The sequence below is a fragment of the Malaclemys terrapin genome, chromosome 3, assembly GCF_027887155.1.
Source record: "Malaclemys terrapin pileata isolate rMalTer1 chromosome 3, rMalTer1.hap1, whole genome shotgun sequence".
Taxonomy (NCBI): Eukaryota; Metazoa; Chordata; order Testudines; family Emydidae; genus Malaclemys; species Malaclemys terrapin.
In genome coordinates, this window is record NC_071507.1 from 79,300,881 (window position 1) to 79,323,514 (window position 22,634).

Sequence of the window (22,634 nt, forward strand, 5' to 3'; positions counted from 1 at the left end):
ACTGCAAACAGGATGAAATTAAGAAAGGGAACATTTAGGCTGAATACCAAGAAAAAAAAAAAAACACATCATGAGAGCAATAGCCTCCTGAAGAAAGCAGTGGAAACTTTGCATTGAGAAAGCTATAGACTAGATGACCATACAGGTTTTTTTCTGCTGCTAACTTCTGAAACCCAATGATGATAATGGAGAGAAAGAACAGACAGCAAAGCATAAAATCCAATTAATTCTTTGCCACGAGGCAAACCATCGTATCAGATATTTTGGATTAGCAATAAGCTTAAGCTTGGCATGATAGATCCTCCCTGTCAGTTATTCACACGTAGCTTTTTGTAAAATCTTTGGGGAGACCAACTGTATTTTTACGCTTTCATTAAAGCACATGATGCATCCACCACAGAAACAAGTCAGCTCAAAAGAAAACCTGTGACATTCTGAGACTGGTCCTTATCTGATCCACTGCAGTATTTAGTGAGATCTGATCTGTTTTCGGTATCTTATGTAGACTGTAAACCCTTTTGGGTAGGAACCACATGTTCCTCTTTGTAATGAACAGGGCCGAGCACACGGTCAGAGTTCAACAAATAATGAATAAATCCACTAAAAATGGGGAGGGTATGTTACTACAAAGGAGAGCAACATTATTTTCACGGAATGATTTCTCAAATCAGCTAGTGGTCTGGGAATCATCATGTTTATTCTGGTGGGTTAGGATTATTTTTCTCTGCTTCTCTCTCTCCTTCTAAGAAGGAAAAATATAATCTAAAATTTACCATAAGGGACAACAGCATCACACAGTTTTTTCTAAGATGCACATATGGAGCATGTGTATGCGTCTGTGTATACCAACGGAACTAAAGTAATTTATACACAAAATGAACAGTGAATAATAAAAATAATAATACCTAGTTCTTATATAGCTCTTTTCATTAATAGATCTCAAAGTGCTTTAAAGGGATGTCAATATCAATATCCCTGTTTAACAAGTGAGGAAACTGAGGCACAGTGACATTTTTTAAGTGACTTGCTAAAGGTCACCCAGCAGATCAGTGGCAGAGCCAAGAATAGACTCCTGAGACTCCCCCTCCCCCAAGTACCAGTCCAGTGCTCTATCCACTAGGCAACACTGCCTCCTTTTTTGCTCTTGTCTCATTTACTGCACACCTCAAATGATGTGCACATTCACTCAGCAGCTAATTTAGCAACATGCACATTTCCAGTGCAGCTTTCCCTTGCTTATAGAACACTGCTAAGAAGTGTTCTTAAAAAAAAAAAAAAATACCCAGAATTCTGCATGTCTCCAGGTTGAATTTCAAATGCTCATAACTCAGTGAGATTAAAAACAATTTTCACATGAACACTTAAAGGCACTTCTCATTGAGGCCTATTTTCCTGCCAAATTGCAACTTTCTACAATAGTCATTTCAGTGCTAGAGTTGTAAAATGTTGGTTTTTAATTTTTTTTAAACTTGCAAGATTTAATACGGTAGAAAATACTTTTCACTTTTCTTTCATTCGAAAACTGATGGCCATAGGTTAAATTTTCATAAATGCCTGAGAACCTAGGAACCGAAGTCCCATTTTCATAAGCACTTAAGTCACTTAGGAGCCTAAGTCTCCTTGAAAGTCAATGGGACTTTGGGCACTTTTGAAAATTTTACCCCATGTGAAAAGTTAAGTAGATGGAGGTTATAAAGGCATATCTGTTCTTGGCTAGCCTGCTGTCAATTTCATTGTCTAAATTGCCTGACAGCACTTTTAGGTGGACAGTTTTCTGGCATTCACAAAAATCAGGACAAAACTGCTGGGGAATAGGCCCTAGAACAAGGATACTCCCATTTTTCAGGGACACGTGACTATCCCATTTACAATACACTCTCTCACTTTGGAAGGAGGAAGGGGTAGATAAGGAGAGAGAGAGAGAACTGACTCAGTGGCAGGTCCTAATTTAGAATTAACTTGAGGATGTTCATCCTCTAGCTCCTGACTGTAAGAGCTGACATTTTAAGCCCATGAGTTACTTTCTCTGAATGGCAGTCCTCCTTTCCCACCCATAACATCAGCTAGTCCATTAGAAAAATAATTTTAAAAAGATAGCTGTCCTTCCACCTCCCCACCACAGGGGCATGTAATGAGATGGAGCTATACACATGAGGGAAACAGGAAGAAGGGACAGGGATTATTCAAGGGCAAACCACCACTTGAAACAACTAAGGCCAGGTGAAAGCCTTGCAAATCCTGTACAGGATTCTCCTGAAGAGCTCTGACTCACCATCTAGAGGTGTTTAGAGCTTTCTTTACAATAGAGCAGGGGATCTTAAACTTCATTGCTCTGCGACCCCCTTCAGAGAACAAAAATTACTACACGACCCCAGGAGGGGGGACCGAAGCCTGGGCCCACCTGAGCCCCACTGCCACAGGTATGGGGGCCAAAGCCAAAGCCCAAGGGATTCAGCCCCAGGCATGGGGCCTTTAACCTGAGCCCCCCCACCCGCACCTAGGGCTGAAGCCCTCAGGCTTTGGCTATGGCACTGGGCGGTGGGGCTCGAGCTTCGGCCACAGGCTCCAGCAAGTCTAAGCCAGCCCTGGTGACCCCATTAAAATAGGGTCGCAACCCATTTTGGGATCCCGACCCACAGTTTGAGAACCTCTACAATAGTGTATGCTCTGGGCCCCAAAAAGCAAAGAAGGAAAATAGTGGAACTTATACTTGGGACTTTCTGCAGCAAAGAGAAAAGGTTATGAAGACTTTAATTTACAAGAGACTTTAGACTACCCTTTCGTTCTGGTGACATCACCTGTAACCTATACAGTAACCAAAGCCTGTAATAATATACACTAAGCAGGATTCCGAGGTTCATCAAAACATTTATGGGAAAAATTCTTTCTATTCCATTTAACTCAAAACAGTTCGTATGATGGAAAATATGGAGGAGTCTGTATATACTTCTTGATGACACATACTAAATGACTAATGTGTTCAGTCATCAACTTTTATAGGCCATCAACCAATAATGAAAAACAAACCAAAATAAAAATAAAGCTTGGAGGAGATGGCTTAAAAGTCCAGTTCTAGAGTCACTAAAAAGACAAAACAGGTTTTCATTCTGACCTGGTGGACTCATGTAATTTACTGTGTGGAGGTCTTTTTGGAGGAGACCTTAAAAAATTAGGTCTCATACTCTTTGTGTACCTTAAAAATCCCATTATACTTTTGTAAGAGTAGGGATAGAGCTAAGCAAAGTGTTCACAGGGAACAATGTAATGAGTTGAGTCCCTTTTCCTGTTTGTGAATTATCTGAAAACTCTATTTTATACAAAATGGGTTGTTATTAAAAATTATTTCACAAATGGTTCTGGGAATATACTTCAGCCTATAGTCTGCTCAGACACTATTTACTGGGACTATTGCTTAGAAGTTTTTACTATTCACAATTTGCTCTTCTTATTGTGTGATTGGTCATCTAAACTCACATAGTATTGTTACTGCTTCCAGATTAGATGAATCCTCCTAACCTAAAAAGAACAATAAGGATGGCTGTGTGAACACTTCCAGCATGAGTACTCATGTGAATAAACATGCGCACATGTATTTGCATGGAAATATATATGCACAAGAATATTCATAACACTTACCCTTAGATTTTGCTAACCTGAATTTTTACAAAGGGTGAATAAAGGGAATTGGGTATACTGCCAACACAAATTCACAATTTTTATTCCACTGAATGCTTGCAAATTTTTTTTTTTGTAGCGTTTGCCCAATGGTAAGTAGAGGATTGCCCTATTACCACTAAACAAAATCTCCTCTCCCCTCCCCTCCACAATGCTTATATCAGGGGGTAGCCGTGTTAGTCTGTATCCCACAAAAACAACAAGGAGTACGGTGGCACCTTAAAGACTAACAGATTTATTTGGGCATAAACTTTCATGGGTAAAAAAAAACGCACTTCAATGCTTATATGTGCCTCTCAAGAATGAGGATTAGCAACCCAATTGAAGTTGAAATTTCTCCAGCGTAGTCTGCCTTGCATAGGATTGCTTCATATCATTTATAGGAACCCTAATCCAGACTTTCATACTATTGTGCTGCTGGCTTGGAGGTTCATCACACAGAGTTACAGAACTGAAGACTAGAAGGGACCACCAGATCATCTAGCCTGACCTTCTGTATATCACAGGCCACCAACACTACACATCAGCCGCACAATAAACCCAAGCATTGAAATTAGACCAAGGTATCACAGCCCTCAGGAGACTAAACTGCTATCTGCCACAAGCAGAGAACAGGAGGGACCAAGTTACACCAATGCCTGAGGCTCCTACAATGGCAGGAAATTGATTGAGAGTATGTCTACACTTAAACTGCGACAGCAGCACTGCTGTTGTGCTTCAGTGTAGATACTACCTACGCTGATGGGAGGGGTTCTCCCATTGGCATAGCTAATATACCTCCCCAAATGGCAGTAGCTAGGCCAACAGAAGAATTCTTCCATCGAGCTGGCACTGTCTACACCGAGGATAAGTCGGTATAGCTCTGTCTCTTGGGGGTGTGGATTTTTCAGGCCCCGGAGAGATGTAGCTATTCCAATGTAAGTTCCCAGTGTAGATCAGCCCTAAATGACGTTCCACAAAGCAACTTCATAAGACAGCAAGTGCTTGTACTGCTAGAGTGATCCAATAAGTATAGTTTGCTTTATCTTACCTTAGGACCAATCACCAACTATTTCAGCAGACTAAACAGTTCATATAAAAAACCCCAGAACTGACCACATGCATTCCTGAAGCCTAATTAATTTTAGCACCTGGTTATATTGTTTTACTTGTTGTACCTTTACAGTGCCTTTAATATTCCTAGATTTGGCTAAAACCAAAATGTGCTAGAAATACCAAAGGCATTCAGATACCATGGCAATGAGTATTTCATACATGAACAGAATTCTATTAAATATAAAGATTAGATTGGAATTTCATGAGAAAACCTATACTCACAAGATTTCCAAGCCAATTTTTTTGTTACTTTTTCTAAAGCCTGTCATTTCAAGGACTGAGAGGAAAGATTAGGGTCTGAGCGGTCAGAATTATATCGTGTTATTTTTCAGGGAAGGGAGGAAGAGTGAGAGTTTAGGGGGTGGGGAGAGGGAAAGAGAGAGGCAGAAGTGGCAGCAACTGCTTCAGGAGAGAACTGGCACGGAAAACACATAACCTGCAAACACGTAGTCTTACAAGACACAATATTACTCAGTTGCCTTTAATTCATGCACCTCTGAGTAAAACATGAACTTGAGTGTTGGTCGGGGTGGTGGGGCTCTCTTTATTTTGGAGCAAAAAGGTAAACACTGCTTCTGCTTCACTCTAACTCCCTGTGAAAGCCAGTGTGTGACAGCTGTGTTTTGATTGTATATTTATGCTATAAATTCCATTTAAGTGTGAATGATCTCAAATCAAAAGCTCACACTTAGGCAGAGATCTTTGTGACAGGCAGCTTGAAAAAAAAACTATTTGCCTAGTCGTGAGAATATACAATATACAGTTTTACAAATAAGTAATGCATATGCTTCAACCAAAGGGAAAAAAATCAGAAAGTCCTCCACAGTTGCTGGTATATATGTGTATACTATTGAGAATACTCATGTGTCAGCATCTGAAACACTAGTCATTTCAAACTCCTCCTCCCCATCTTCATTCATGTATCTCCTGAGATATCATCAGAGCTCATTTAGGATTAAAGTTAGCAGAAGCTAAAAATTACTTAGATCTCTCTGGGCAAAGCCAATGAATTCTAGTAGGCATTTTTCCACATAATTTTGCAGCCCTTCAAACTTATTCTGAAGGACAAGACCTCTTTTAGCTTGTATATACCTTTATATCTCAGTGTCTTGCATATATATTACACTAAGCTAAAATAATGTATTAAGCTTGTTAGTTTTCAGGATTAAGGACTGGGCATTCCATAAACTTATCCAATAAGTATTTGTGTCATGAAATCTTTCAAGAGGAGAAAATTATATTTTGAATTTCAGAGGTCTCTGGAAATAGTTTCACATCTTTAATCTCATTTTTGTATTCGACAGCAAAGCAATAACAAAATTAATGAAATTATCCCTCTGAATTTGAAAGCAAAGAGAACAAGCTAGTATAATCCATAACACAGTACTTTATTTCTTCTCTCACTTGCACTTTGTTTTGCACCATTCTTCCTATGGATGAAACACACAAGGTGAAATCCTGGCCCAATTGAAGTCAGTGTGAGTTTCGCCATGGTTTTCAAAGGGACCTGCCCAGGATTTCACCCACAGAATTCCACAAACTCCTGGAATGCCTGTTTATTTTGGGGAAAGGGACCTATACACAGTAGTAGATTTTTGAACTGTAAGAGAAAAATACTGAAACAAAACAGTTTTGCAAAGACCAAGGACCCACTTCTGCAAAGATATACATGCATGCTTAACTACCCTTGAAGTTGACTGGACTTCACACGTCAATTTAAGCATGTGTGCAAATCTTTGTAGCATCCAGGTCTAAATACATAAGTGTACACAAACCAACTCAACCTGTACACTGAACAAACTAGAGAACACATTCAAAAATAATTTAACAGATCAGTAATTCAATGAGAATGTTCTTATAATGGATGCCAACGTACCACAGGAACCATGAACATTTACTGCTAATTGAAAACGAGAGAGAGAGGGAGAGGTGTGTAATGCAAAGCTTTGCATGCAAAGGATGGCAAAATTTCAAAATGTTTGGCAAGGCATAATCCTTATTATATAATACTTAAAAGGCGATTGGCTATCTTTCTAAAAGATATGATTTAATCCAGCTTCTGGGAGAAATTCTACAGCTTGTGTGTGCAAGGGATTAGGCTGTATGGTCGTGGTGGTCCCTTCTCGCCTTAGAATCTCACACTATGAATCCCTCTATTCATTCCCTTCCTACACAGGCTATGAGAAGAACTAGATTGACTGCATAGCCCTCAACATGCTCATAACATTTGCACCTATGCATTAGGATAATGACTACAATCAAATTTTATGCTTCAGGACTTCAACAGTTCCCATGCAGGGGTCAGGAAGGAATTTTCCTCCTGAAACACAATTGGCCAGAAGTATTCTGATGGATTTATTTTCCTTTCTCTGAAGCACCAGAGATTGGCCACTGTTGTAGACAGGACACTGAATAGAGAGAACCTTCACTCTGAGGAAGCAAATCTTCTTTCTTAGAAGTGTCTTGCTTACATACTAAAGATGTCACAGATCCAGTCAAATACCAATCTTGGCCACTCACCAGACTTCTGAATCCCCTGTGCTTTAGATGTGATCAGAGGCCACCTTCTTGAGGATTCTAGGCATAGTCGTGGGGTACAGATCCTCTATCTAGTATTGAGAGCTGAGACCTCATGGTCCAACTGCCTAGCCCTTGTTATCAATGCTGATTTCTTTAGATTTCCCCCTAGCTCAAACATACCCTCTCCCAAAACTGTAACTGTGGGAATGATCAGGGTCCACAAGTTAACTCTTCAAAGGGCCTATGGTAGATGTAGCACATATCACAGAGTCACTTTGCACAGGATTCTAAAACACTATTGCTCTTTACTTAAGCATGAGAAATACACAGAGTACAATCATACAGAAAACAATGACAAAGAGTCCTGTGGCACCTTATAGACTAACAGACGTATTGGAGCATAAGCTTTCGTGGGTGAATACCCACTTCGTCAGATGCATGTAGTGGAAATTTCCTCTCTAATGGGGTGCACTCACCTCTCGCAAGCACCCTCTGTATCAGTGTGTGTGCCTGCACAAAGCAACAGAGTCCTGTGGCACCTTTAAAACTAACAGACGTATTGGAGCATAAGCTTTCATGGGTGAATATCCACTTCATCAGACGCATGAGGGGACATGCGTCTGACGAAGTGGGTAGTCACCCACAAAAGCTTATGCTCCAATACATCCGTTAGTCTTAAAGGTGCCACAGGACACTCTGTTGCTTTTTACAGATCCAGACTAACACAGTTACCGCTCTGATACTTGTGCCTGCACACACACACACTCAGTTTGTGGTGGGTCTCTGCTGACTCAGCCCTCCAGCCAAGTCACATACAGTCTGTATGTGAAATAAAAACCAAACCCCTTCCAGGATACGAGTCCAGCCGGGCCTATCTCAAAGCCTTCAGTAATGTCTCTTGATCTGAGGCCTATCTCTGGGCTCGCTCCTCAATCAGTCCAGCAGGCCTATCACAGTACTCTGGTTTGAACTGTCTCAGCCCCTTCTGGGCTCTCTCAAGTTGTCCCTGCTCTTCAAGCAGTCCTGGCCGTGGTGTAGGCCAATCCCCCTGGGCTCCCTCCATGGATACTCTTCGCCTCTTTGGTCATTTCTGGCCCCAGCTCTTCAGCTGGGCCACTAATAGAGTTCAGTTCCCCTTTTAAGGTGCATCAAAGTCCATACCACTTTCCCAGTGCCTGGTGGGGGAGAATCCAGGCCCACTCTACTCCAGGTCCCAGCCCAGGGATTTCATAGATAGCGGCCATCCACCATGTCCCTTTAAATAAACTGCATTGCTGCTACAATTCTCTGGGCCACTTCCCCATGGCTCCAGCACATTCTTCACCCTTACCTCAGGGCCTTGTCCTCGTGGAGTTCTGTAGCACCATCCACAATCCTTCAGCTCTAGCAAGGAACTGAACTCATTCTGGTCCTGCAGCTCTTCTTATACTAACCTGCTGGGCCTTGAATGGCTGCTTCCCACACAGCCGCTTTACGCAGCTTGGAGGACCTCTCTACTACCTTTTTCTGGGGCAGGGTATGACAGGACCATAAGGCCTCCAGCAGGGGGCCTCAGGGCCTAGTCCACCCCATCACACCTTCATACTAGCTCACCTTTCCCTTGGGAGATCATCTGAGTTCAGGAGAGCAGGGCTCCCCCCACACCCACCTCAGACTTCTGCAGCAGCTTCCCTTTGCTTGAAACTGTAGAAAATGGCAGAAGACCCCAAATAGATCAGATCATGCCTCTTAAAACCTTCCAGTTTCTCTATCAGATGATTCCTGGATAAGTCTCAGGTGATCCCAGACCCCTAGAAAATTACCTTGTTGCTAAGTGACCTCTCCCCTGATAAATCAGTTCTCCTGGATGGGAGACAGTTTATTGTCTAGTATGTTTGACTAGAGCAGTGGTTTTCAAACTGCGAGTTGCGACACAGTACTGGGTCATGGTGGCTCTGGTCAGCACCGCCAACTGGGCCGTACAAGTCCCGTCAGCAGTGCTGCCTGGCTAAGGCAGGCTAGTCCCTACCTGTTCTGACACCATGCTGCGCCCCAGAAGTGGCCAGCAGAAGGTCCTGCTCCTAGGCGGGGGTGCCCCGGGGCTCTGCGCGCTGCCCCCACCCTGAGCACTGGCTCCGCACTCCCATTGGCTGGTTCCCGACCAATGGGAGCTTGGGGGCAGTGCCTGCGGTCAAGAGCCCGGGCAGCTGCTTGCATGCCTCAGCCTAGGAGCCGGACCTGCTGCTGGCCGTTTCCGGGGCACAGCGTGGTCTGCGGTGCCAGGTCAGGTAGGAAACCTGCCTTAGCACTCCCACTGCGCCGCTGACTGGGAGCCACCCGAGGTAATCCCATGCGCTGATCCTCTGCCCCAGCCCTGAGCCCCCACAAACCCAGAGCCCCTCCTGCACCCCAAACCTCCCAGCCCCATGCCAGAGCCAGGATGAATAAAATCAATGATTTTTTTTTAAATAAAAAAAGTCCGATTTTTTTATTTAAATTTGATTTTTTTGATAAAATGCTTTTTGAGGAAAATACTTATAATGTATCTTAATTAAAACTATCGTTCGATAGCTCCAAGATATCTCATCATGGAATAGGGATTATAAATTCTAATTCTATAGTATGGGACAATATATTCATGTAATGTTTAAGAAAATTTTGTAAATGAGTTCCAATACTTCATGGATTAGGGACCCAATCTTATGGGGTTCCACAGGCTTCTTTATAGATTATTTAGGTTAATCTTTCTATCTACCCAATGGGACTCAGTGCTCCGTCTAAAAGATACCATCAAGGATCCTTAGTTTTGCAGATCCTTAAACTGTGGCTTTGTGTCTCCAGGGGTAAAATACTTGTTAACAGCAAAAATGTTTTTAGATAAATAACATATAGAGGTGAGAAATAAAGAAACCTCAACTCTATTGTCCCTCTACAAATTTGTGTACACAGAGTCAATTCCTTACCTCTCTCTAAAAGTGCAAAGTTTGAAAAAGATCAATGAATGGAAGAGTGTTGGGGGCAGAATAGATGTGGTCAAGGAGAAGAAGTCTGGAGATAAATGTGAGAAGCGAGGGACATATGCTTGTTTTGTTAAAATACTATATGTTTGCTGTTGAAGAAAAAAATCCAGAATACTTAACATTGTTGTTTTAGTTAAATAAAACAATTTAAATGTCTGTCTGGTGATGTTCTCCTCCTATACAGCATGGCAAGAAAATCTTCCAAATATTAATGATTAACCTGTTGAATTGGAGATAGTTCACCTCCCAATGACTTCATATATATCTGCTTCAATTACCTTTGGTAAATGAAATAACCAAACAATCATTCATTTCGGATATAGTTGTAAAACTAATCTGAAAAGTTTTCAAAATAAATCACTTTAAAAATGTATAGTGTGTACCTTATAAAAATGAAACCTACATCTATCTCTGAGTTGTGAAGAATATGCATTAAGGTTATAACAACCAACAAGAATGCACTTTTATATAGAAAACCATGATTAAATCGAGTCTTCCTGACTAGTGATTTATTATTTAAATCATGATTTAAATCAATTAGATTTAAATCAAATCCACCCTGGCCAGGGCCCTGACCCCCTCCATACCCCTGCCCCAGCCCAGAGCCCCTCCCACACCCCAAACCCCTCATCCCCAGCTCTGTTGGGTCGTGGGCATTAATTATTTTCTTCAACTGCGTCGCCAGAAAAAAAAGTTTGAAAGCCACTGGACTAGAGGACCGATTTTGTCAGCCCTGTATCACTATCCATTGGAATTTCATCCCAACATGGGAGCAAAAGGACAAAAGAGAAGACAAAAGGCTGTACCTTCAAAATGGAGTTTGCAGTTTGGTAAAAATACATCACAGAGTTCATAATCTGAGACAGAATTCATAAATTGTACACACAGATTCCTCAACGGCCACACAGGGTCAGGTAGGAATTTTCATCCAGGCTAGATCGGCAGGAACCATGGAGAGCTTTTGCTTTCTTCTGTAGCATGGATTGCCTGGACATATCTCACCTAACCAATTCTCTGCCATTCCAGGGTCCTCTGGCACTGATGGCACCTCAGTCTCTCCTGTTATCTGCCTGTGTCACACAACAGTTTAGTCTCCTTAGGACTGAAATGCTTCAGTCTAACTAAAGTCATTGGGCTCAATATAGTGGTATTGGGGTGAAATGTAACAGCCTATGATAAACATGACGTCACACTAGATGATCTAATGGTCCCTTCTGGCCTGAAATTCTATGGAAGTATAAGTCTGAGTGTTGGTGGATAGACTCAACACAACAATGTATTACCTCTCTCATTCTTCTCTACTTGAAGGACTGTTCTCCAACCGTCACAATCATAAACAGGATAGAAGAAAATGCATGAACTCATATCAACACAAGTTTTCTACGCTTCATTGTCTGTCAGGTGCTGATATAGTTCTCTAGGTAGTCAGAGGAAGAAAACAAAAAGGGAGAAATCTGAATGACCTTGGAAGAGGGAGCTATAACACATAACACTGAATCAATGGATGACATTTGCAGGGCTCTGATACAGTAAAATCAATATGGTAGATTGGGAAAAATAAGAGAGTTTTCAAACAAATGGGGGAAAATAACTTTACAATAAGGGCTAGTGTGACATACACATTTTTTTTCATTACTTTAAAAAAAAAACTTACACTGGGGGAAAAAATGGGTGCATAACTCAACATAGTGAGTCAAGTTTTGAAACAGAAACTCTTGTCCGCAACATTTGTATTGATTCTCACAGACAATAATACCTTCACCTAAACCATATTTCATACTTTTTTCACTCCATTGATCAGGGGAGTTTTATGAATGTTTCCATCTGCCTGATGAGGCTTTTAGTTACACATGCCCATGTTGCAATTCTGCTGGGGTCCAAAAATATTCAGCCAGTGTATGCCAAACAGAAAGAACCCAGATTTCTCTCAGGGTAATTTGCCTGCCTTATTACTGTCATAATGTCCAGAACATTTTAAAATAGATTTAGCAACACCAAAATCAGCTGTATATTTATATCTGCAATGAAGGTGTTACTATACCAAAATGGGGGAGACAAAGATTTTCTAAAAGATATTGTATGTTGGGTTTGTGGCAAATCATTGCTAGAATAATAGCAGGAGAGATCTTAAAACTAACAGTTTTTATTCTAGCCTGATGTCATTAAACTCCAGTGTGGGTTGGTTGATATAGGGTAACTATATAATAAATTTGACTTTACATTAGCAGAGTACAGAGATCATATTGCACACACATCAGGATACACAAAGTAAACGACAGCATTCATGAAAACAGATTATATTGAACCTGGATCAAATTATCAAGAATCTACATTTTAAATAAACAGGAGCCAAAAGATCTCAGGCTAGGTGTTTAGTAAAAATCCTATCTAAAGTGTTTTTGTTTTGTTTTGTTTTGTTTTTTAACATAACTTGTGCGAATTTAGTGGTGCTGACAGGTACCAGATTAACATCCCTGTAGCCTGAAATCTTCTATGTCTCCACTATACAGATATAGCAAGAGCAACAGCAGTGTAAGCTTCCCCACTCAACCCTACCAATGAATCTAATCCTGGCTTTTGATGGACCACTTCTAGGAGTAAGAAGATAATTCAGTCTCCACGACCTGGACTCTTGTACGACTGCCAGTGAGGTCCAGTGCCATGTCAATTTGAGCTAACTTGGTGCTGTCTTTACTTCTTCTCAGGAAAATGGCCCAAGACCAACAACTCATTTCACACAGACCACTTAAGATCCATGGCAACAACTTTGTCACTACCAAATCCTGCTTAGATTAAACAGGCAATGTAGAGGTTAGAGGCTCTATGTTCCATTATAAACCACATCAGTCACCCTTATGAAAGTAACTGTTAAATTAACAGATATGGTAACAAACCAAACAAGCCTTTCTGATAAGCTCAAAATCCATAGTAGCTCCATGTGAGTGACAGGAGGGGAAAAAAGCCTTTATCTGTCCCTGTGGTTCCACAACCCTACAATATTTATTTACAGAGATCTGGTCTTTGCTTAACCACTAGCTGTGCAGAATCAAATCTATTCAGTGCTATGGGATTGCCACTGCAATACCAATGCTGTTCTTTTGTGAGCAGGCATTAGGAGTTCATTCATGCTAAGGGTATTCCTAGTGCATTCATTCCTCTCCACACCCCATGCTGGCACTTGAAGAGATAGATCTCCACTGTAGAGACAGTTTAACCATCCCAATTATCCATGACGAATGGACATTTTTAAACTTGGCTTTGTTACGCACTGCAATACTATTGGAGCTGACTGGAGAATGACAATTCTGCTTTGCAGCAACTTTCAAGGTTATTTTTGTTCCACATTGGAATAAAAACAAAACCTTTCCAACATTTTCATGAAAACAAAATTGTGTCAGCATGTCCACTCTCAGACTGAAATCTGAGCTTTTCGATTCATGGGTATGTCATGTGTATCCCTGTCCATCCCCAGGTGGTTAGGGTAACTCAGACAACTCCTCGCTCCTCTGTCAGATACAGAAAAGAATTTTTCATCCCAGATCTCTCTGAATCTGGTAGTGCAGGGATCCGAACCTAACCACCCTCTCCCTCCCTCTCACTTTCTTGAGAAATTTTGTTGAAAGTGATACAGCTTCAATGAAACAGCATGTTTCGGCAAAATTTCATTTAATCCAAAGTGTACCAACCAGCTCTAAATACTATTTATATAGCGTCACACAGTCTTCCAGCCAAATCGTTGTTTTAAAGGAATTGATTAATAGAAGGGTTTAGCTTACTACAAATCTTTTTTTGGGGTAGGTATAGGCTAAGCTTAATATTATTTCTAACTCCATTGTACAGCAGTAAAAATGGTGTATATTGTGAGACATTTTGTGTTCCAGCCTCTTAAGTGTGTCAATTTTAACAGAGTCCATCACTTGTGTGATTAATAAGCAGTAGCTAAGTCATCTCACTTTGAGGGAAATGAGCCTCTTAAATTGCACACACAAATTCTGCAAGTGCACCCATTTGTGACATTGCCGGTGAGTTATCAAATATCTCTCTTCCTATTTTTGAACCAACTCTTATCCTTTAATGGGAATATGAATTAAGTTTTTGAATTTGTGGATGCTTCTCACTGTCATATACAGCAGTCTCACCTCTTCCGTGCTACAATGATTTCTTTAAAAAATTATCAACAGAAAAGATACTGATATATCCTAATTTTAAACAGTTATTTTTTCTCCTTTAAATCCTTCCATGTTTTGAATATAGCACTGTGGTATAATAATATGTGAATAAGTAACGAAAGATAAAGATGTGGATTTAAATAAAATATCCCTTATTACCATTCTTAATTCTTATCTATTGTTGAGACGACAGCCATCTGGAGTATTATAGCAAGGTGGATATTAAGGAAGAATCTACACAGAATACAATGTAATTCAAAACCAAGGAACAATTATCTTAAATGAGGTCTTAAGAATAGAGAAGTGGCCTTACTATCAAAGAGGAATGTAATTTTGATGATTTATCTTATTTTATTCTGCATTTTGCTGGAATCATGGCTGGTTATCTGAAGTTGATAAATAAGGTTCTGGAATGACGTTTCTTTTGAAGTTCTGTTTTATGAGTCCCCCTTGTAATCTGCTAATAATTTTTTTGTCTGTAACTCTGTATGTATATTGCTACAACATTGCCCTCTTGTGTCAAAAGGATGCAAAGGAGATCTTTCTTTTCCCCTGAAAGCCTATCATTACTTTAATTACAGATTAATTACAGCCTTTCATCAAGGTCAGAAGGAACATTTATAGACAGCATAAAGGCTATGATGTGGAAGATACACAATTAAAAAAAATTTCTCTTCTTCAAACGTAAAATTTGCTGTTTCAGCCCTAATGAACATGGAGATTGTCTGTGACATATAAACACACCATTAATGCATTGCTCTTCTGTACTGAAATATTGACCCATTAGTGCCCCAAAATTAAAATTCAAGTGGAAAAGAAGTTATTTTTTTTTTGTTGTTCTTGAAAGCATGGCCTAGAAAAACATTACTTTCTTGAACGTGACTGCAAACAAAATATATTGATTGGCCAATTATGTCATATGAAGTTCTCTTTCTAAGATGTCTGCACTTTTTGGAAAAACATCACACTCATATATGGGTCAAATTCAGAAGCAGAGTATATTGTGGTGTGTGGACTCTATGTTGGGTCTAAGTGATATAAAACATAACTTGCACACATATGGCTTTCAAAGATTATTCAAGGAGGCTTGTAACGTGAAAAGCAACTAACAGGAAGGTGCAAATTGTAATGGGGAGGCCTGCTTTATATTTACATCCTCCAGTTAGCTCCTTTTCCTGCAGCACCTTAACTTCCATCCTTTCAGTGTGTATGTTATATGTATTTTAAGAGTCCAAAGCAAGATCCTAGTCTCCCACAAAGCTGCTTTGTGCAGCATCAGCAACACAAAAAAAAACATTAAAACTGTCCTAGCAGAGTAGCTGGGGCTTCCCTTCCTATGCGGAAATCCCTGTCTTGCATAGCGTCAGCTATGCCAACTCTATATCACCACCTGCCAAGCGCAGGAGAGGGCTTGGTCATTGTGCTGTCTTGACCATGGATGGCCCCCTGGGGTGCCATTTCAGTTGGGAATAGTTTAGATCACTACTGAGGCTGCTCTAAATTACACCATGGGCTGGACCAGCCCAAGGGGATGTGAGCGGGGCAAAGGTGGTGCAAAGCCATCTTTGATGCTCCCCACCATCCACTGGCATAGCTGAGGATTTAGGCCCCACTATATGCCAAACCAGTGCAAGTTATACTACTTTACCCCTTGCAGCAAATCATACCTGTTTTCTGACCAATTTACACCCAAAGTATTCTATCACAGCAGAATATGGCCCAGATATTTCCATGGGTATTGCACCTACTTACAGCAAATCTGGATTTTGCTCACTATGACTGTTTCGGTAACACCTATGGGCAGACCAGGTATCTGGGGTATATTCCTATCTCATAAAATAACTGATGGCAGTGTAAGCTCTACTTAAAAGTACACCTTATCAAAACTAACTGAAAGACTGTGATTCCACAGAGGCAGATTTTTATCTCAAGGCAGGAAGTGCTAACTGAAAGAATGCTGTCACCGTTTATTTTTAATAATAAAGGTAACATCTGAGAAAAGTACTATTTACAGTAGCAGCGTGACTCTGGAAGAAAAGCTACATTAAGTCTGCCTGGGTGAACTTTGAATGTTAGACAGATAACATTTGCCTGCCCAACTCCCCTTTGCAGAGCTATTCTTGGACTGCAACACATCTATTAATGTTATTTTTGTCTACTTCATAATGTAAGAAGCTCATAATACTAAAACTCAGAGCAATCCCAGCTGGATACCCCACAGATTCAGGCAGGACTCTTATCTAAACAATCATTTTAGGTGGGTTGTTTCTAGAAATCTCTCTACTCATCTTATAAAATTACATCTAACAATATCCCAAAATATCTCAAGGGCATATAAGTGTGTCATGAGCACTACAGTTCTGTATCCAAATACAGACAGACAAGAAACTGTAGAGAAAGGATGAGACCATCGTTCCTAAGCCAAATCATCTTGGGGGACTGTGCAACTTAACACAGTGGCAGTATTCCTCAGTGCTCCCCACTCTCCACCAAAGGAGTGAAATACATAGTCATAAGTCAATATGCTCCTTCTCTGATGCAGCATGGAGATAGCAGATGGACATAATTTATGTGGGAAAACTGCCCTGGAAACTCCTGTTGAATGGAACGTGTATTATCCCGTATCACACATACCTAGAAGTAGGCCATCCTCACCCAGCTTTGAGTATCAGGAGGACCACATTCAAAGGGGTAAGTGGTGAGATAAAAAGTGGGACGGAGTCAGGACACAGATATTTAGGGTTGGCAGAATTCTATTTTTACTTTTTCATAATTTCAACTGATAATATCCATGTTTATCTTTAGGCATTTAAAAACTTTTGTCTATTTAAATGTTCACAGTTGCAGAAAACTGCAGAGTGTGTCAGACAATGGGGGGGAGGGTTAAATTATTTGACAGCAAATATTGAAATTCAAAAAAGTTACAGCTTTATAACTGTGAAAACACAAATTGTGAACATCACCTGTCAAAATATAAAGAATAATTACCTTTAAATCAAACTCTAACAAGTTCTCAAGCACAATTTTCTTACTTTGTCTACATTTTGATCATTGTCTGTGCAAATATTTTTTCATCAGTTTGTGTGTATGGTAAATCAACATTTACCAATAAAAATCTAATCCTTCCAAGTCTACAGACAATTGTATGTGGTATATACCCATCTGAAAGCAGCATAAAACTGAAACTGCATACAAAGTTAACACTGGCAACTCATCGTTAACTGGGCAGATTACTTGGTACAACGTGAAATCAGCACTCACGGTGGATCCAGTGAATCAATGGGTACATCTAATTTGAAACAGCAAAGAACCTAGCAATGATAAACATCATTAACAGACATGCAGGATCCCTCCCTTGAATATGTCTGCAGACAGCAAGTTAGGGCATGCATCTCTGTGTATTCCTCAGAGGCACTCTACACTTTTGCCCTTTTACTAATTGACCTCTTTTCCCTTTGACAACTTAAGATGCATTATTGCTGTGGGAAAAGATACTGTACAATAACCTCTTCCATGATCTTTAACAGCGAGAGAAGGGTAGGATATGGCTTATAAAAAATAAAGACGGTGGAAAAACCACCTGTCTATCCAGCCTGTTCCCTTACACACTGGATACAAGTTGTAGACAGGAAAAGGCATAGTTCAAAATTGTTGGCAGTTTTCAGTGCAAACAGGCCTTTTGAGGAAAGGAAATTGAAAGAGTCTTCATCAGCACTAGGTAAACATCTAATTACCAAGTCCACAAAGTCAGAGCATGCAACTGGAAGAGGATCTGCCTGTATCTGAACACTGATGTGTATAGATTTCTATGAGAAGCAAGTCTGTTCTGATTATAAAACATTTTAAGGAACATAGTGTTATTCATCATGTTTGAAAACCTCAGTTGTACAGGATTGTATACAGACAAGTACTGGAATAATTAATAAAATGGAAAATGAAGTTAAGAACAAAGGTCTGACCATGAGGCCTCCTTCAGGAATTATCTGTGAAGGAGGAAGCTTACAGTAAGTGGAGAGCAAACTAGAAAACAGTGCAATATGTGAAGTAAAATAATGGGAGTAGGTACACAAAAAAGAATGAGAGAAAGATGCAGGCAAGAAGAATAAGGAAAATAAAATGGGTGTTGAACAAAGAGAAGGTATAAAAGAAAAGGTAAATAAAAGAATATGTTTGGACAGGACCTAGAAATGGTCATGGGGTAAAGTGGAAGTAAAAACATCACTGAGGTGGGAAGAGCTATTAGTAACAGGTAAGGGAAAAAACTAGAAGGATTTAAACAGTTTAAATCAGGTTTTAACAGGTTTAAATCTCTGAGGCCCTAAAGAAGGATGAACATTTAATAAAGATGTAGATAATGAGTATTAAACTACAGTCCACACAAGATACTGAACGCTTGAAAATTGGCTATAAAATAAACATAGGGATGCTGAGGAAGACAGACTTCAGTGGTTCAATAAAAACTCTTAAAACAAATTTCAGAACCCAAGAGGATATTAAAAAAAGATCTAGGTTTTCTTAGCTCTTTATATTCTTGTAGAAGGTATTACTTGATGAATGGTATCCTACTTAGGGGAACTGTATAGAGGCAGAAATAGCTAAGAAATGTACCCTGATGGTTCTCAGCTGCAGTTTGGCATTTTAAAGCTATGATAAAGTATTTTAATACAGGAAGAGATCCTTGCATTTTGGTGCTTTATTCTTCAAATTTATGAAAATGTATTCCCTTTAGACCAGCAAATATTGTTTTTCAAGGTCAGGCAGGCACCTTGTAAAATGTTACATACTCTAGAGTGCTCTCTGTTTTCCCACAGTCTCATTTCCCTATCCAATCCACTTATGTGCTACCTAAGTAACCTCGGCAGGGGTCACCATGAGAGACGAAATGCCGGAAGCATAAGAATGAGATAACACACCTACATACTCTGCCTTTGCGGAATTAAACAAGTTGGGGAAGAGATGGACATTGCAGCATTTTTTTTAAATAAATAAATTGGAGGAAGAGAGAAAAACAGATCTTGGTGAAAGGTGTCCTGAAAAAGGCACGAAATAATGCTCTACGTGATTAGGAGCTCAAATAAGCAGAAATTTAGCACTTTTCCCCAGCATGAACTTCTGAATTATAAAAAACAAAAAGTTTCTTCATTTCAGCTGCACAACAAAAATGAATGATGCAGAGATAGAAAAAAGTGAATAGCGAGCTAGCAAAAATTAAAACAAAGAAAAAAGGAAGGAAAACAGAGAACAGTTACTCTACTTCAGGAGAATGATGGGACTAATAAAAATAGAAAATGCTAATAGTTATATAATATATCGAGATAGCATTTCATTCAGAAGGATCCCAAACTGTTTTAGAAAATTTACCAGCATAGGAATCACTTCTCCTATTATTGAAACTCAGCCACTGCTAAATTGAAAACACAACTACTGTTCATAGATTCACAGATTATAAAGCCAGAAGGGACCGCTATGACTGTCCAATCTGACCTCCTGTATAACACTGGCCATAGCACTTCCCTAATTTAATTTCTGTTTGAATGAGGCTATATCATTTAGAAAAACATCCAATCTTGAATTTAAAATTTCCAGTGATGGAGAATCCACCATCACCTTTGATACTTAGACTGTAAGCTCCTTGGGGCAGGGACATTGTGGTCCTGGTCCATGACTAGGGTGCATAGACACCATGGTAATACAAATGAATAATAAATAATAATAATAATTCACAATTAGTCGTACCAATATTTAATTACCCTCACTTTAAAAATTGTACCTTATTTCTAGTCTAAATTTGTCTATTTTCAACTTCCAGTCATTGGATCTTGTTATATCTTTGTCTGCTAGACCGAGAGATCTCTATTATCAAATTTCTGTTTTCCGTATAGGTACTTATATACTATGATTAGTCACCCTTTAACCTTCTCTTCGACTAACTAATTTGACTGAGATCCTTGAACTTTTCACTAAAAGGCGTATTTGTCAATGCTTTAACCCTTCTCATGGCTCTTCTCTGAACCCTCTCTGACTTTTCAAAATGCTTTTAGTATTGTGGACACCAGAACTGGACATAGTATTCCAGTAATGTTTAATGGCAAACATCAATACTCTGCAAAAGTTAAAACAGAAAGTGATGAACAATATATGCAATTGACATTGCAGGGGAAATTTCAGAAATTATTCAGAAATTTCAATTGAAAGTAGGTGCAGAATTAGAGGCTGAGTGGATGCCCATTTAAAAATGTGATCCTTAGACCATATCCTCCTCAGCACAGAATCATAGGACTGGAAGGGACCTCGAGAGGTCATCTAGTCCAGTCCCCTGCACTCATGGCAGGACTAACAATTATCTAGAGTCTTTTGATAAGGGGTGCGAGAACATATTTTGAGAACCAAAGGGGGGCAGGCTGCAGTAAAGGTTAAGAACCACTGATCTAGACCACCCCTGACAGGTGTTTGTCTAACCTGCTCTGAAAAATCTTCAATGATGGAGATTCCACAACCTCCCTAGGCAATTCATTCCAGTGCTTAACTACCCAGACAGTTAGGAAGTTTTTTCTAATGTCCAACCTAAAACTCCTTTGCTACAATTTAAGCCTATTGCTGCTTGTCGTATCCTCAGAGGTTCAAAAGAACAATTCTTCGCACTCCTTAAGCATCCCTATGCTTAATTTATATCCCTTCTTCTAGTTTTCAGCTTTTCATGTAGTAGTTCATTTCATCATCAACAGCACTGAGTGGTGAGGGCTACACACATTTACTGTGAGAAGCTGGAAAAGCTTATACTTCTACATTTACGGGAGCTACTTGCAAAGAATACAGAATTACAAATAAACTGATGTCTTGAAGTTTTTCTTCCGCTAAAAGCCATCTAGGACATTCAAAAAAGATATAGAACAGCAGGAAAGGGGACAAAAATTAATGACTTTGTTTTAACCATGAAGCTTTGAAGAGAGGAAACTTCCAGTTACTGTATGCCCTTTTTTACTTCTGTTTAACAGCTTGCTGTATTGAGTTTTATCAGGAGTGGGACCGCAGGGGACACAGATGATTTAAATACTCTCTGTGTCCATTAGAATTAACATAATGAAAGGTCTTTACTACACTAGTTCTATCTTTAGAGGGAATATTAGGGAAAATATTTATTCACTTAGAGCATAAAGTGTTTGTTTCAGGACAAAAATGAGAAAAATAATTGGTTAGCCAAAAGCACAGCAACCTTATAAGTCCATTAATCAGTTTTATTTATTTTAAATTCTCTGGTCTGATTATTATCACTACTAACAATAGGATCAGTGCAAATAACCCACATATATCTATTTACTCAAGTCCAGCATTTCCCCTACTCTCCCTCCCTCCTCAGATAGAGGGTATGATTCTGAATTTATGAACAAACATGAATCATGTATATTAAACACATTTCAATATTGTAGGTCTTTTTAAACAAACACCACTCTGTACTTATTATCTACACATTATTCCTTACGGACCCACTCTCATAATTTCTGATAGACAACTGTTGCGAGGGGAGGACATAGACCCCTTAATGACAATGCAGATTGTCTCCACTCAAAAGTAGAATCAAGAGGCTCATGCTGTGAAGAGTTTTCAATTTATTTCAATGACAAAATTACTCAGCTACATAGACCTGATTTTCACTCTTCATGGATGTATAACCATACCTCAAAAAGGATATGGGAAACCAGCATGAAATCTCCTTGGATTAATGGCCAATTTTGTCCATCAAGGTTATGGAAGGCTTCAGGCTACAACCTGAAAATAGAACCCCTGTTCTTTCTGGTTGGTAAAAGAGAGCGGAGAGATACTATACCCATTACTTATGGCAACTGAGAATGCCTCCTGTTAGGAAGACAAAGTGTCAGCAATTATTAGGTCTCTGCTCCATAAAGCTTTTAGAAAATCCTAGCCTCTGTTTGCCAGAAGCTGGGGATGGGCGACAGGGGATGGACCACTTGATTACCTGCTCTGTTCATTTCTTCTGAAGCACCTGGCATTGGCCACTGTCAGAAGACAGGATATTGACCTTTGGTCTGACCCAGTATGGTCAGAAGACAGGATAAATGGACCTTTGGTCTGACCCAGTATGGTTGTTCTTATAGTCTTATCATCAAATGCTTGTTTTGGAGGGGAACAGGCTTGTGAAGATTATAGCAAAGTAATT

General features: G+C 39.7%; 1 protein-coding gene across 1 annotated transcript in view; it reads right to left on the reverse strand.

The window, feature by feature from the left end:
• DISC1 (DISC1 scaffold protein) overlaps nucleotides 1–22,634 on the reverse strand; it is a 357,611-nt gene that overhangs the window by 132,547 nt on the left and 202,430 nt on the right.